The sequence below is a fragment of the Mixophyes fleayi genome, chromosome 10 (assembly GCF_038048845.1).
Source record: "Mixophyes fleayi isolate aMixFle1 chromosome 10, aMixFle1.hap1, whole genome shotgun sequence".
NCBI classification, from domain to species: Eukaryota; Metazoa; Chordata; class Amphibia; order Anura; family Limnodynastidae; genus Mixophyes; species Mixophyes fleayi.
Genome location: NC_134411.1, coordinates 68681062 through 68696970, shown reverse-complemented (window position 1 = coordinate 68696970; position 15909 = coordinate 68681062). Strand labels below are relative to the sequence as shown.

At 38.4% G+C, this 15909-nt stretch overlaps 1 long non-coding RNA gene across 1 annotated transcript; it reads right to left on the bottom strand.

The window, feature by feature from the left end:
• Positions 1-2971: 2971 nt before the first annotated feature.
• LOC142104266 (uncharacterized) lies at positions 2972-15662 on the bottom strand. The gene is made up of 3 exons (XR_012679548.1): positions 15375-15662; positions 4398-4534; positions 2972-4275 (listed from the first exon to the last, which is right to left on the bottom strand). It is a non-coding gene; the product is annotated as an uncharacterized LOC142104266 (long non-coding RNA).
• Positions 15663-15909: the final 247 nt, after the last annotated feature.

The window sequence follows — 15909 nt, the reverse complement described above, 5'->3', positions numbered from 1 at the left end:
ACTAAAAAACACACGCATCAATTTAAAAATACGTTTAATAAGCACACCCTTGCACTACCCTCTTTACACTTTATTTCCTCACCTAATTATGAAGGCTGGCACCACTAGCATCTTATTGTAACAATCCAGGTTTCCGCCCTGATTGAGCTCCTAGCAGCAGTGCAGAAATATTTATAACCAGGAAATTTCCCAGGTTATATGATGTCACTATGTTTTTTATGTTTTTCCTTAGCAGGTGCACAATAAATTTTCAGGACTACCACACCAGGGAAGAGGACACAATTCACAATACCTTGTTTTTTCTACATGGATTTTTGAAGAGATCAGTAATTCCCTCTCCCATCCCAGCCCTCAAGTGCAGAGCAAACAATGGAAACAAGGTGATTAATGGAGAATACATACAAATAATAATTGATATTGATAGAGAATGCTGCGATTGTTGTAATGTGTGGATGCTTATGGGAATATGGATGAATATGGATATTTATGGGACTATGGGTGTTTATGGAATTACAAGGAGCAGTGATTAATAATGATTACTGAGATAAGTTTGATATAGATTGCTGGGAGCAGTGTGATATGGATTACTGAGAGTAGTGAAATCATACTGGGAGTAGTGAAGTTATACTGTGGCAATAGCATTATGCGAACAGTAATATTATGTAAGCTGTAGTAGGCGAAGGAAGCAGTGGGGGAACTAATAAACACAAGCACAAAAAACACAATGCACAGTATAAAATGTTGTATAATTTAATAAAAAATATAGTAAAAGAATAGTTCAAATGAATATTACTCTCTGTTCTTTCCACCATAAATAATACATGTAGGATATAATCAATATACATAGTCTTGCTTACAACAAACATGTTCCTTATTTTTGGGCTTTGCTTTGCTCCTTCTGATAATTTTTTTCATATTAGTTCAATGGTATTTAAAGTAGAAGATTCTGGTGATGTCATTTGCTAATGTATGGCTCCACGTAGGCAGCATCTGCTGAATGCTTGGGATCACCGTACTGCAAAAGTCTGTTCCCAAACAGCCAAAATGCTGTGACGTATGACATTAGTACACTGTCCACGATATCTTGGAGATTTCACCCATTGAGTACTAAAAAAACTACTTCTTTATATCTTTATAGTCCATTATCAGTGGATGATTCTGCTAATATATATATACATATATATATATATATATATATATATATATATATATACACATTTATGTTCATACATATACATATATATATATATATATATATATATATATATATATATATATATATATACATATACACATACATATACATATATATACATTTTAAATATATATATATATATATATATATATATATATATATATATATATATATATATATATATATATATATATATATATATATATGTATATATATATATATATATATATATATATATATATATATATATATATATATATACATGCATATTCATATGCATACACATATACACACACATATATATATATATATATATATATATATATATATACACACACACATATATATATACATACATACACATATATTATATATATATATATATATATATATGAGCAGTTCGTATTTTGTGAAATCCAAAAATCCAACAAGATCCGACACCGGGGATAAATCATAGCTCAGTTTCGTGCGCCAAATTCAGATCTCAAAGTGAGGCAAAACACAATTTTCATGAATTTTTTTTTGCAAAACTCTCGTGAGTTTTGGATCAATATCTTCTATATATATAATCCTCCCTCGTTTTCTCAAGTGCCATTTTAGAACCGACAGAATGTAAGGAGGAGGTTAGTTGCGGTGCTCTGCTGATAAAATAGTGTTAAGGGTGAAAGAGGGACATAGAAAGCCATAGAATTGTATCAATACTGTAAAGCAGTTCTGAGAATAGTTAGCTAGAATAGTTTGCAAATAGATTTATTTTAAATAATTTTGAGAAAAACTGGTTGTTTACGTGTGAGGTTCTGCAGCAGCGGCACACCCCAGAAAAATGCTATATAGTCTAAACTTTTCTATTTTTCATTACATGCCAATTTTAAAAGGGTCATTCAGTGAAATCTATATTTGAAAAAGGGTGTTTGAGTGTGAGGGTCAACGCAGCTGCACACCCCAAAAAAAAGGCTATATATTGTAATCTTTTCTATTTTTCAAAACTTGTCAGTTCTTAAAGGGTCTTTCAGTGACATCCACATTAAAAAAGGTGTTTGAGTGTGAGGGTTTGTTCTGGGCATTTTTGACATTCAGCGACCGCATGTAGAACATTCCAGCGGCTGCAAAAACAATGCCATCTGCCATGCCACCAATTGAAGCAAGCCCATTAGATAAATTAAATAACAACAAAAATTTAGTGTAAGATGCAAGAGATAAAAATGTTAAAACACTAGAAACACACTAAATTTGGAACATTACACGGCATGCATGATGGAGAGAGAGAAGAGGCAGTAACAATCAGATGTCATTAGATGGACAGAGGCATCAGTAGGTATTTAGACAAGTAGATACTCAATTGTAGAAAACTACGTAATTTGCTGTCGCCATATAAATAAATGATGATGTTGATAGGCGAAGGTAGCCTGCACCCATACTGAATGTATTGCCAGAGCATTTTTTGGTAGCCAAGAGCAGGGCTTTCCTAACCTTGTTTTACTTATTTTCTCTGTATCGTAATGCTGCCCTGCTGAATAAAACCAGGAGATGCATATATATTTTTATGGAGAGGAAGGGCTGAAAAATCATTTCCCAGGGGGAAGTTTTGTCCACCCCAGGGAAAAGGGGACTGCCTGAGACTTGCAGCAGAGGTGGCATCCAAGAAGGGGTGTAGTCACTCTCATGTCAGATTTTGCACTTGCCAATTATATGTCAAGAGCCGCCGCGCTATCCACAATGGCGTAAGTGTATCCAGATTTCGGATGCATCCCAGCCGTTGCTTTGGCAGTTGGGCCATCACTTCCGGTCCTTCTCACCCCGGCCGTTGCCAAGAGAAATGGGACACTTCCCACACTGCCTCTGGGTTCCAGCTAATAACAGGCAGCCGGGGCGTGTGGCTTTAATTAAATTATTGCTGCCTCCTGAGTAGACGTGAGGGGGACTGCTCTTGGCCCCATTTCTGATACGTCCCTATTAGTTTAAAAGACAGGGAGGACTTAGTCTCCCTGCTGGATATAGTGCTATTGCCCTGCAATAGCTAACTTGATCTCTGTGCTGTGAAACCTCTGGATACCTCTGATTGATCCCTGTTGTGACCCTTGGCTTGTTTTCTAGACCCTGCTTGATTGCTGAGCACCCCTGACCTCTTGGCTCATTCTTCTGGACTATCCTTGCTTACTGCCAGTCCAGATATTTTGGCCTGTTTGTGACGCTCCCTGCATGCTGCTGACCCCCAACCTCTGGCATGACCCTGTTTATCTGTTGACTGAGTCCCCTGACTCCATGCTACAGGTTCCTGCTCATAAGCTTTTATTATGTTGAGTTAAGTCCTGGGGGCATCTATATTTTCTATATTGTGCAAGAGTGAGAAAGATTTTCCACTTATTTTTTACGGACAAATACTGTACATTCAGCTTCCGCTCCCAGGACAACAAACTTTCAGACAAAATCAGTGCTCAAAAAGCTATACAGTACAATACAGAGAAATATCAACCCACTTGGCATGAATTTTACATTACGCTGTAATAAGAATAATAAACAGGACACAACTTTCCACTCACAGTACAGAAAACAAACAAGTAAACACATGCACTGCCCATTAGGGTTAAATGAGATAAAAAAAAACATCCTGCACTTGCATGCGTTTTACACTGCACTGTAGCGAGATGTCTACATAGAACTATTTTTTCATTAACATTAAAGTAACAAATGCACTGTCCTATAGGAGAACCGTGCATGGGAATGAGAAACATGACGTTTAGAGGTGTAGCAAGATGAGTAAGCAGAATGCATGTAGGATTGGGTGCATAAATTGTATTGTCATGGAGATGCATACACACACCAGGCTTTGGCAATGACAGTTACTGCAAATGTTAACGACAAGCTTGGCATGCACTGACTTAAAAATAATAAGAAAAAGAAATAAGAGACAGACATACTTTACTTTCCGTACTCCCCACAAAGGCTCCTACCCTTCATTTTGACTTAGTGATAAAGACATTTTTTCATCAAACTGATTAGCACAGACCTGTCAGATTTGTCTCATGGTTGTGATCTTGTCATTGTCCCTGGTGAGGCTTCAACTATTTTCAGTGCATTCCCTGCGATATAATAAAGATAATAAGAAATAACTCAATAATGTGTACTGAGAATAGATATCTCCATTATCAACCATACAGTACAGCCATGCAAGCAATATACAAGTGCAATGTACCGTACGTACCATGAAGCCTCTCATGGATATCTGCTCCTTTTCTTGCTAGTCCATTAATGTGCTAATAAAGTATATGAATCCTTGCAGCAACTTCTTTAGTCATTTTCCTGAGTCTGGACAATGTGACAGCAACAGAGTACAGTAATCTATAGAAGTACAGTTTCCACATATTATTATCTTTTATATATAAATCATTGACATACTATGCAGAGCTATACAGTGAGGAAACCAACAAAATACATACAATGATATGACCCAGAAGGTAAACATGGCCCTTCCCAAATGGTCTTACAGCTAAGAGACATGGGAGCATTTGCTGCATAAGCTAGATGAATACCAATTGCAGCTGCTCATGAGAAAAGTGTGTGTGGCTATTGTTAGGCAGCAGCATTATCAGTTGCCAGCAATGAAGCCGTCATTAGTGACTGGTGTTTCTGAGCAGCTAATGGTAGACAGGCATGGTTGGGGAGAGAAGAGACAGTGGAAGGCTGAGACACGAGACATGAACTAGTCACTGAAATCTTAAAATAGTCAGTTGCTGTCCACTATCAGTGTCGTTTACCATGTGTTTTAACTTAGCATTCTTCCTCTTCTGGATCTAAATAAGTGCTTTGCTTTCATGCTGCACAGGTACTCCTGAGGTTATCTGCCAGCTTGGTGTAGCTGTGTGCCTGGTGTGTTTCTTCAGAACCATGCTCTCTGTTGGGGAACAAAACCAGGATATTTGTCTTGCATGTTCGGCAGTAGCTGTTGCCAACAAGGAGGCAGAAGAGATCACCAAAGGAGGAACAGAGATGGCAACAGCAATTATAATTTAACTTTTTAAATATTTTAAATTTGTGAGAAGATGTTTCAATGGGAGGTGGGACACAGAGTGAATCTAAAGAGCAGTCATATCGAACGGCTGTCTGCGTGCCCCGGAGTATACCTAATGTATTTAGTTTAATACTATGGCCGATGTAACAGTAATACATCAGCAAAGAATAGTGCTCTTTTACATCATAATGCTTTCTTCCATCACGTAATCAGAACCAGGAAACACAACTAAAAAGATGTATAAATTAACAGGGAAAGTCATCACAGACAAACACTTACAGGTCTACTGTACACCTGAGCATAATGCACTTTATTTTAACGAGTAGTAGTACTGTCGACATGATGTTCTTTAGAGCCAAATACACAGAAGCTGACTGGAGCAGGGGCTACATGGTCCCTGTGATCCAAAAGTCACAAAATAGTGGCCATCCTTGGCCTTTAGTAATGAAGAAACTGCCAAAAACAAAGTGTTGCGACAATGCAAAAGACTTTACAACACAACAAACATATCTAGCTTTCAGATCACAAGCAAGTGTTGAGAGCCCGCTCGGAATCCAAATCGAGGCCGAACGTCATTGTGACGTCGTCGGATCTCGGGGCTCGGTTCTCGCGATACTTGACGATTATAAATACCTGCCTCCACAGCAATCCATCGCCATTTGACAGAGGGAGAGAGCAGGGTGTAGTCACAAGCTGATTAGAGCAGGGACAGAGAATACAATATTCTGATTCCAATTGTGCTAACAAAAATCGCTAGAGAAGAGAGGAGGATAGAAGAATTTTTTTTCCAATATTTGGCACTCAAAGTGCTTTTTGGGTGTCCCCCATTATTTTGCCTAAATATTTCTGGCTGTCAAAATTACTATCTGTCAGCAGTATCTACCAAATAATTTTTAGCACTTCACAGTGCTTTTGGGGTGTCCCCCATAATTGTGCATAAATATTTCTGGCTGTCAAAAGTCATATTTGTCAGCAGTATCTACCAAATAATTTTTAGCACTCCCAAGTGCTTTTGGGGTGTCCCCCATAATTGTGCATAAATATTTCTGGCTGTCAAAAGTCATATTTGTCAGCAGTATCTACCAAATAATTTTTAGCACTACAAGTGCTTTGGGCTCAGAATGGATTCAAAGCAGTCCACATATGAGCAGAATGAGCAACCAGGTTCTGTCACCAGTCCTGATGGTAGTGTTCGCAGTACGTCATCTGCGCAAGGCGATGTCAAACTACACAGTGTTTCGAAATCAGTCCAAAAAACACACACCCAAAATTTTTTTACTGTGTTGAAGCGAAAAAGTAGTGTAACTGAGGAAAAGTTAAGTGCCGATAAAGAAAAAATTGCCAAAATGCCATTCTACACACGCAGTGGCAAAGAGAGAATGAGGCCTTCACCTTTCTCTATTAGTAGCAGATCCAAAAAAGTTACCGAGCCTACAATTGGTGCACAACTACTGTTACGCGTCAAAGCCGAGCTGCAAGATAACAGTAAGGCATTAGAGGATAATGTTTGCTCTGATTCACAAATGACACCAATCCCTGTGGAGAGTCCATCCACCAGTGGTATGTCTAACCGTGAGCATTCTGATAATGTACCCATAAAGAAGGGCCCTTTCAGCAGTTCTGCTGATGTGTGCCTGAACAGCCCGAGTGTAGTCAGTGATACACCAATTGAGGATGCCACTTTTGAATTAGAAGAGGATGAGGGGGAGATTTGTGTAGGTGACGAGGGCACTAATGATGATGTTGATGATTATGATGCAGACAGATACCAAATTGCCTTTATCAATTTCCATTTATATTCTAGACTCTATAACGGCTGAATAGTTTACTATTTTACTCCTAGTGGAGAGGGGGTCTGATGCAGACAGATACCAAACTACCGTGGTCCATTTATTTTTACTTCCTAACTCCACAGTCTATGCAGGCTGCTTTTTTTCTATTCAACTACAAGTGGAGGGTGGGGGGGGGGGGTGGCATAGATAGCCACCCAACTATAATGGTCCATTTATTTTTAGTTTCTAATTCCACAGTCTAAGCAGGCTGCTTTTTTTTATATTCAACTACAAGTGGAGGGCGGGGGGGGGGGGGGGGCATAGATAGCCACCAAACTACCATGGTCCATTTATTTTTACTTTCTAATTCCACAGTCTATGCAGGCTGCTTTTTTTCTATTCAACTACAAGTGGAGGGTGTAATATACACCCAAAGACGATGGCTGCATTGCCAATAGGCAAAGATGAAGAGGAAGACAACCAGGTTTGTGTGGAGAATTAAGGATGGCCTACCAGGGATTAAACTGTTTTCTTCCTAATTTATTAGCTTTAGAATTACCTTACTTATCCAAGAAACAGGTGGAGCACTAAATTAGGTTATTTTATGCACAACAGCATTGATTTTTAAACAAAATTGCAAAACAAAACCAAACAAAACCAAAACCAAAACACGCAAGGGCAGTTTTGCAAAACCAAAACCAAAACACAAAGGTAATTCAGATCCAAAGCCAAAAACAAAAACAAAACACGGGGGTCAGTGACCATCTCTAGTTCACCTGAACACTTTGAGCAGCAAACTGCATTACAGACCTGAAAAACCTGCAACTTTATATGTTGATTCCATCAGGTTCAGTGCACCAACAAGTAACTACATACAAACAGGGAAGGCAGGGGCAATACTGTGGATTTCACAAAACATATGAGAGACAATATGGACCACCAAGAGTAGAACAAGGAAAACCAGCCCATTGGAAATTTCCCACATCATGACAGTGAAATTCCTGCACATTCCTAATGATGACGAGTTTGATTTTTTTTTCCAGGACCATATGATAGAAAACCTTCTCCACTGCCATGAGGTGAATTTCTTTCCTTAGGATCCAATGATTGGAAGCATCCTGGTGATAGTAAGCATCTCGTTGCCACCATCAAGGACACAACAACACTGATCCTGGTTACTGAAGTAATGTCCCCAACATTCTCATGACAGCAGACAGCTCAGGAATAGTATGCCACTCGTGTTGGAGTAACACTACAATACATGTCTCAAGAGTGGAGTATAAAAATGAACTTGGGTGACTCCGAGAAGAAAACAGACTTCAAAGAACCAAATAGTCGAAATCTTGTGCCAGCCATGATTGAGGTTCACCATTGCCCCTATGGACATCAAGAATATAAAAATTGCTATTAAATCCAAGTTGATAAAAAAACGAAAGTGGAAAATATTCAAGCCTAGTGACTTACAGTCATATACACTTAAACACTTTAACTTTCACAACAGTGGACATAATTGCCCTTGAACGCTGGACTTTTCTGGTACAATTCTTGGACATTAGTGTGCAGTATATTGGACATTTTGTGTTTTGGACTTCCTCTGATATTATACGGACAACTGCACCTTGTATGTTAACTGTACTTCACTGTCCTTATGTACTGTACTGCTTGTTCAACAGTCCATATTTTGGACTTTTTGTCTTGTACTTTTGATGGACATTTTGTGATCAGTACATATACAGTACATATCTAGTTCATAACTTTTTGCTTTACTGTTATTAACAAATTGTACAGTGTATCTTGTACCGTAATAGGTTTCCCCCTTGATTTTTTTCTTGACATTACTGTTTCTTTGCCAATTATGTTTTAGGACTTTTCCATCTGTTTCTATGGGAAGAACAGCATGGTGGACTTCAACTGACTTGAACTTTCTCTTTTTCTTTGTCTTGTGCAATATTTTTAAGTACCTGTTATTACATTCTTTTGTATTACCAAACTGAGACATTGTGATAAGTTAGTTTTCATTTAGTTTCATGTATTTTAGTTGGACTTGCAATAGCAATCAAAAACATTACAGTATTTTTTACTTGAAATCAATTGTAGTTGTTGTACTTAAATGAGGTCATGATCCTTTCTTCCACAGCTAAATGTTGTTGTTATGTTACTATGATGTGGTGTGTGTGTGTGTGTGTGTGTGTGTGTGTGTGTGTGTGTATGTTAGGGGATTTCGACTGTATGCTCCAATGGGTCAGGGACTGATGTGAATGTGTTCTCTGTACAGCGCTGCAGAATTAGTGGCGCTATATTAATAGTTGCTGATAATGGTTTGCATGTTTCTTTATACCTGTATATATTATTCATTACACAGCCTCTCCTCCATTTGTACAGCAGTATCTGAGCATCCAGTCAACAGCAGTTCACATAACAGATGAAAAAACGTGATACCTTCTAACATTCCTAATCTTACGAATATCTGTACTGAAATCCTCCCATGACAATAAAGGTGACTAAGTATCATCATCATCATCATCAACATTTATTTATATAGCGCCAGCAAATTCCGTAGCGCTTTACAATTGGGAACAAACATTAATAAGACAATACTGGGTAATACATACAGACAGAGAGGTAAGAGAACCCTGCTCGAAAAACCAGGTTACATCTGTTCACACAAAGGGTGTGAGTACATGTTCAACTGCTGCATGTAAAGTGCTTATTCATGAAGACAGAACTGCATGCGAATTTCAATAGCTGTGACTTATTGCCAAGGTAACAATTACAGTGTGCTCACTGTATAGTGATGACTGCGATATTTTGGAATATTGTTGCACACCACCTACATCCCCCCAATAATAACACAGCACAAAATATGACATTTACAGTAGAGTGTAAGATTTCAAACCATCAACAATGACAAGCTATAATACTGCAGCAGTAATGACACACAACATATACTTACAAAACCACTGTGTTCTTTAATAAATGTGCATTAGTTAAATGATGCATTGCATCTCTTCCGGTGTCCATGCCATTATTGCAGTTGATAGTGGGTACAACCGGGGTGGCTGCAATGAGGACTGGCGGCTTGGAGGTCCATTTCCCCAGCACCCAGCTCAGCTAGAAATTAGCACATTTTCCCTATACTTTGTGACATTCACGACCCCACACCCAATTCCACCCAACCCTTAAGCCAAGGTTAAAATCTATTGTGTTACAGTGGACCACCTGTGTCTCTGACCACATCTCCAGCCACCCAACTGTCCTGAAAATTACTAATAGTGGAATGCTGAAAAAGAAAGCTGACATCATCATCAAGCAATTACCGTTATCACTGATATGTTATGTTTAGTAGTGAAAACACAAAAACAACTTTTGGCTTGAAGAATCCTTTCCCTAGAGGATCCTAGGTGACATAATGTGTTTATACTACAGGAACAGCCGTGTAGTTAGATGTATTTAACTCTTGTGATATTTATCTTTTGTATTTATCTTTTGCCAAAGTCCAGGGATGTCACAGTAGGTGCAATAGTGGGGTTTCTGCTGTGATTGTACTGCCTGTAATGCCTGTAATTTGTACCAATGCCATTACTGGTAGCTGGCTGCATGTGCCATTATTGGTAGTTGCCTTTGACTACCATTATGCATTTTCTCCATGTTACCTGTAAGGCATGTGGGCATATATATATCCCTTGTTATATCCTTTGTGATCAGTGTTGCAGTGTGATGTTCTCACTGTTCTTTTTAGTATACTGGAGCTCTGTTACTGTATGTTTATCTGTAGTTTTTGGTTATTTAACTTTCTCTTTCAGAGGTATACACTGTGATTCTACGGTAATTTACATTTCTCTGTCTCAGTCTAAACAATAGAAATGTTTAACATACATAATCTTAATGAGAGAAAGGGTTAACATAGAATTTAGCTTTTTCTTAGGAAGATTAAACTCATTACATGTATACTTGTTTCATTTTTTACCGGATCAAAGTTTTTTATTGAGATCAATACCCTCCACCCCCAAGCATTTGTTCACCACAATGCAGTTTTTATTACCATCCAAAGTACCACTGTGGCAGGGGAGGGCTGGCAAATTTTAGTCCGAGGGGTAAGAATCGACACAGCAGCCTATTAGGAAATATTTAATGGAAACAAAATACAGACGGCCAAGTGACCCAGCCCAAGGTAGCCCACTATCTGTCCAGCCAGGGCGGGCAGGTGCCTCCCAGTCCAGCCTGCCCTGTGGGCTTCTAGAATTGGTTTATCAGGGGACTTGCTAAAGTAAGATAACATAGTAAAATGCAGAGGGCTGCCAGAAAAATCCCAATTACAACATTACAAAATTACCCAGTACAGTACAAAACTGCGCTGAGGGTTTGGGACTTTGGACCCTTCAGTAATGGGAAATGGCCCTATAAAATGAGCCAAAAGGCCAGAGAGAGAGAGAGAAGGGTCTTCAGGTCCCTCTTCATCGAAGGGAGGGCCCCTTGACATTCTCGACCTCAAGAGCCCAAAAACCCCATAGGAGACACGGGTCTTCAGTCCCGCCTCTGCTGCAAAGCTTGGGAAGGGCCCTTTCTCTCCAAAGTAGGCCCAAGCTTTCCCAAGAATTTTTTTTAACCCCACCTGCCATTAGGCCCTTTTTTATTTTCTATTTATTGTCACTTTTTGCACCTTATCCACATTTTTAATTGTATGTTTTTTGTCCTCATGTCACTAGGGGTTTGGGTGTACACCCTTATGGGGGCTCCATCCATTTGGGGTGGAGCTGAAGAGTCACTTTAACTTGGGAGTCAACACTCACACCTGTGTTAACGAAAGAATCACTGACCTGATGTCAGCTGGTCCTTTTGTGGCAGGGCTGAAATGCAGTGGAAATGTTATTTTTGGATTAAACTTCATTGTCATGGCAAAGAGCGACTTCATTGCAATTCATCTGATCACTCTTCATGACATTCTGGAGTATATGCAAATTGTCATCATAAACAACTGGGGACAGCAAACTTTGGGAAAGCCAATACTTGTGTCATTCTCAAAACTTTTGGCCATGACTGTACTTTATACACTGAGCGCTACAGCTGTAATTGTGTAGCTACAGCTGTTATTGTGTAACTACAGCTGCAATTGTGTAGCTAAAAACTTTTAATAACGATAAAAACATAACGCATATGGATAAGGCCCACTCTTGTCCACTATAAAAACACTGCCGACAATGGGTTAACAGAATAAATAAAATTAGGACAGTGATGGAAAAAGTATGGGAACCCAGTTGCCTAGATTTAGGGTACAGTGACTAGCTGTGAGCCCCTGTCTCCCTCCCTAACATTGATTTTTAAATATTAGACATGAGCAAAGAGATGTTTTATCGCAGAGTCTGTGTTGAGACAACACCTTGTCATCCACAGATGGTTTGTTGCACATAGTAGGGCACAGATATGACTCAGAGCACATTAGACACTCAAAACTGCATTACAGAAATATTATCATCCTCTGTTTATGGTGCCACGTACCCTCGCCTCCAGGGACAGTTAGACAGTAGATACACACCATAAAAAGCTGCAATTATAACAAATTTTAAAGCAGCAATCCCATTAAGAACAGTCTTGGTATTTACAATTTTTCTTTGATTTGCTCCTTTGGGATGCTATTAATTATTTAGAATTATGCACAGTGTCATTGACTTCCATGGCAATTACAGCCACATGGCACATGATGTAGAGGATTTTCTCTATGCTTTATACATCATGTGCCATGTTGCACATGATGTAGTGAACTCTCAACTCTGTCTTCTCTGTGTACTGTAATTTGGCTCCTTTCTCCTCCCACCTCTGCCTTCACATGACATGCTCATAGCTGTGAGTCCGTGTAACGCTCAGCCATATTTTTTTTTTTTGTTGCAACCTCCAGAGAGATTTTGAAAAGGAGATAATGATTTGACCGCTAAGAAAAAAAACATGTTATGTGGGATTGCTGCTTTATGAGTGAAGATCCCTTTTACTCAGGGATCAGCATGAGGAGAATACAGGTGATAATTATGATAATATAAATGTACTTTTCATACAAAGTTGAAAGTGATTATGTTAGCCTTATGTAGAAAGCAAATTGATATTTATACCATAACTATTAACACCATCTAATGTATTCCCCATTTGGAACTCATTTCCGACGTACACTGTGAGCCTGATGCTGAAGCAAAAAAAAAAGAGAAGATTTGCACCTTAGCAAAACCATGTTGCATTGGAGAAACAGATTTATAGTTGAGATAGGGCAGGTCCTAGATGAACTTACAGTTCAGTGTAGATATAAAGCTATCAAACATGTGTGTGCTACATGAAAAAGCAGCTAGTATTTCCTTGTATGCAAAAAATAAATTAATTTGCACCCCTTGCAGTATAACATGGTTTGTCCAGGAGGAAATGTACTCCTTTTTTTTGCTTTGCATACATGTAGTATGTCATACAGTGAAGATGTCAGTAGCTCAAATGTATGTTTAAATTGAGTGTGACAGACATTGCCTGAAATATAACAACATGCAGCAAGCACTGAAACAATCAATTGTTTCTTGAAAAGCAGAAATCTTCTGACAGCCATTCCATTACTAAAACAAACACTTCAAATATCAGTATCAACTAATATCAAGCTACCTGTGAAATTAGAGAAATATGGTTAATGCTCAGCTTACCACACCAATAATACATCCATGTTATTGAATTTTAAAAAGGTGGTCCTACTGAAGGCATAAGATTTACCCCAGCCTGGTAGTTTGGTGTTCACTTCCAGCATGTCCTGAAAAATTGGGGACACATGGGAGCCCTAACAATTTGAGGCCTGTCTGGTCAAACAAATTCATTCAAAATGAATAGTTTTGGTTGTTCCGGAGTTAGTCCAAAAAACTTGTACAGTTTTTTAATCACACAGCTCACATTAACACTAGTAAAATTCCAATTCAGTAAAATGTGAGAAATCTTAAATTGGAACTATTTCCAAATGTATCTACTCGTATATTGTTTAAACAAATGTTCACTATGTATATACTAAGTATAATGTTTGCAATTATATTGTACATATTTACATACTCCAGCAGCTTTCAATGTATAAAACTGCCATAGATCCAATGTTGTATTTTCATTGTTTACTAAAAATATGTACAGATTTATAAAAATTACAATAAATGTAACTTTGATCTTATTTGGACTGTATTTGTTTCAGATTGCCGAATGGCTTAAAAGATGCTGATGGGCAATCCTACAAAACAATTAAGAAATGCTGTATTTCATTTTTAACGGACATTTATCGTTGAAGTTCTTAAAATGAGGAGAGGAACAACTAATCTGAGTCTCTAGTATGTGATGTTACTCATAATGGAGGCAGCTCAGTGGATATTGGAAATCTTTCAGCTGATGGTAAAAAACAACTGCTACAATAAAAAATGTTTAGCCTCAGGACACTTGTTTATGTCCTTGAAAAGCAGGGTATCTGTCATATAAACCCAGGATTTATTGCAAGAGGAATAAAACAACCTGCTAATTCCGTTATATAAAGAGTATAAAACAATACATAACTTCTCACTAAACTCAGCTATGCCCTATTGATTTGTAGGGTTAATCCATGCTGGCCAATGCCATAGCTCACCAAGGAATTAAAGAATGTTACTTAATGTTACTTAATTTCTAAATAAAGTAAATTATTACTGTTATATACTAATTATCTAATATGATTAGGCATGTTTCACACTTAAAACAGCTGTAACTTCAGAAAGAGTGGTTTAAAATACTGTAATTACCTAGAAACCACCCATTTGGCCCTCACATTAATAGAGATTAATCTACCACAATCCCATTTATTTACAATGCCTGTACAAACTATGCCCTGGGTCCCTTTTACTTAACACAATAAGTTTTATATGTTGCATTATAGTGCTAAAGTGTATTAGATACAAAAGTTGTTCAAACATAAAACTTATGGAAACTTACATTGAAGAATAGTTATATATTAAGAATTTTGAGATACTGTCTACCTCAGTTTAACTACAAGGGGGACATATAATTGAGTAAGTGAGTGTATACTACATAACCCTTGTCTGAGTAAAATAGCAAATAAATAAATAAGGGTATAAGGGAATAATAAAAGTAACTCCTGCATACACCTCAGACCCAAGACCAACAATTTTAACTGATGCAGTTCAATGTAAGTGAACTGCAGCGTGTTCTCAGAAATATTATCTATTTGACAGTTTCCAAGGATACCTGACTAACCCAAGATGCCATCTATATGCTTAAACATGTACATACGTTCAATGCAAGTACTGTAAAATGAATGCACTCACATGTTCAGAATATTGATTTCTATGCTATCAAACGAAGAGCCCCTATGTCACTTAGAGCACGTGTTTTACCTCACACTCTCACTTACCTGACAGCAAATCTAAAGCCAGTAGTGCAGCGACAGAGCAGTAATGATCCATTTGCCATATTCGGACCTGAGCAAGAATGAAAAAGAGCCAGTCACCACCTGCCTTTGACTCCTATAACAAAGCCACAGCTGTCACATGGAGGGATGTAGACTTGAATAAGATTCGCTGTCCCGTAAAAGGTTGTGAATGTAGATTGGTGGTCGTGGGGTGGGAGTGGTTTTGGACGTGCCCCCACCTTCTTTCCTGCGCGTTTTTGCGCTCTGCTCATAGTATTGGATGCATCGATATTCTAGCAGGAGCTATGCTATGTCTTGAGCTCATCTGCCAGTCCAAGGGCGCAGTACGGTGCTTAGCTGAGATGCAAGAATTGAAGTACTGAGACACGACGCTTTAAAAGTGCAGGGAGTCCTAGGAGAGGAAAACAAGAGGCTGTAGACCAGGGAAAAGCAGGTGGTGACTCGCAAGGTGGAGAGCACTCTGTAAGTGAGTAAAGTGCCTGTTAAGAGTAGCTTCGCTCTTCCTGATTACGCTCAA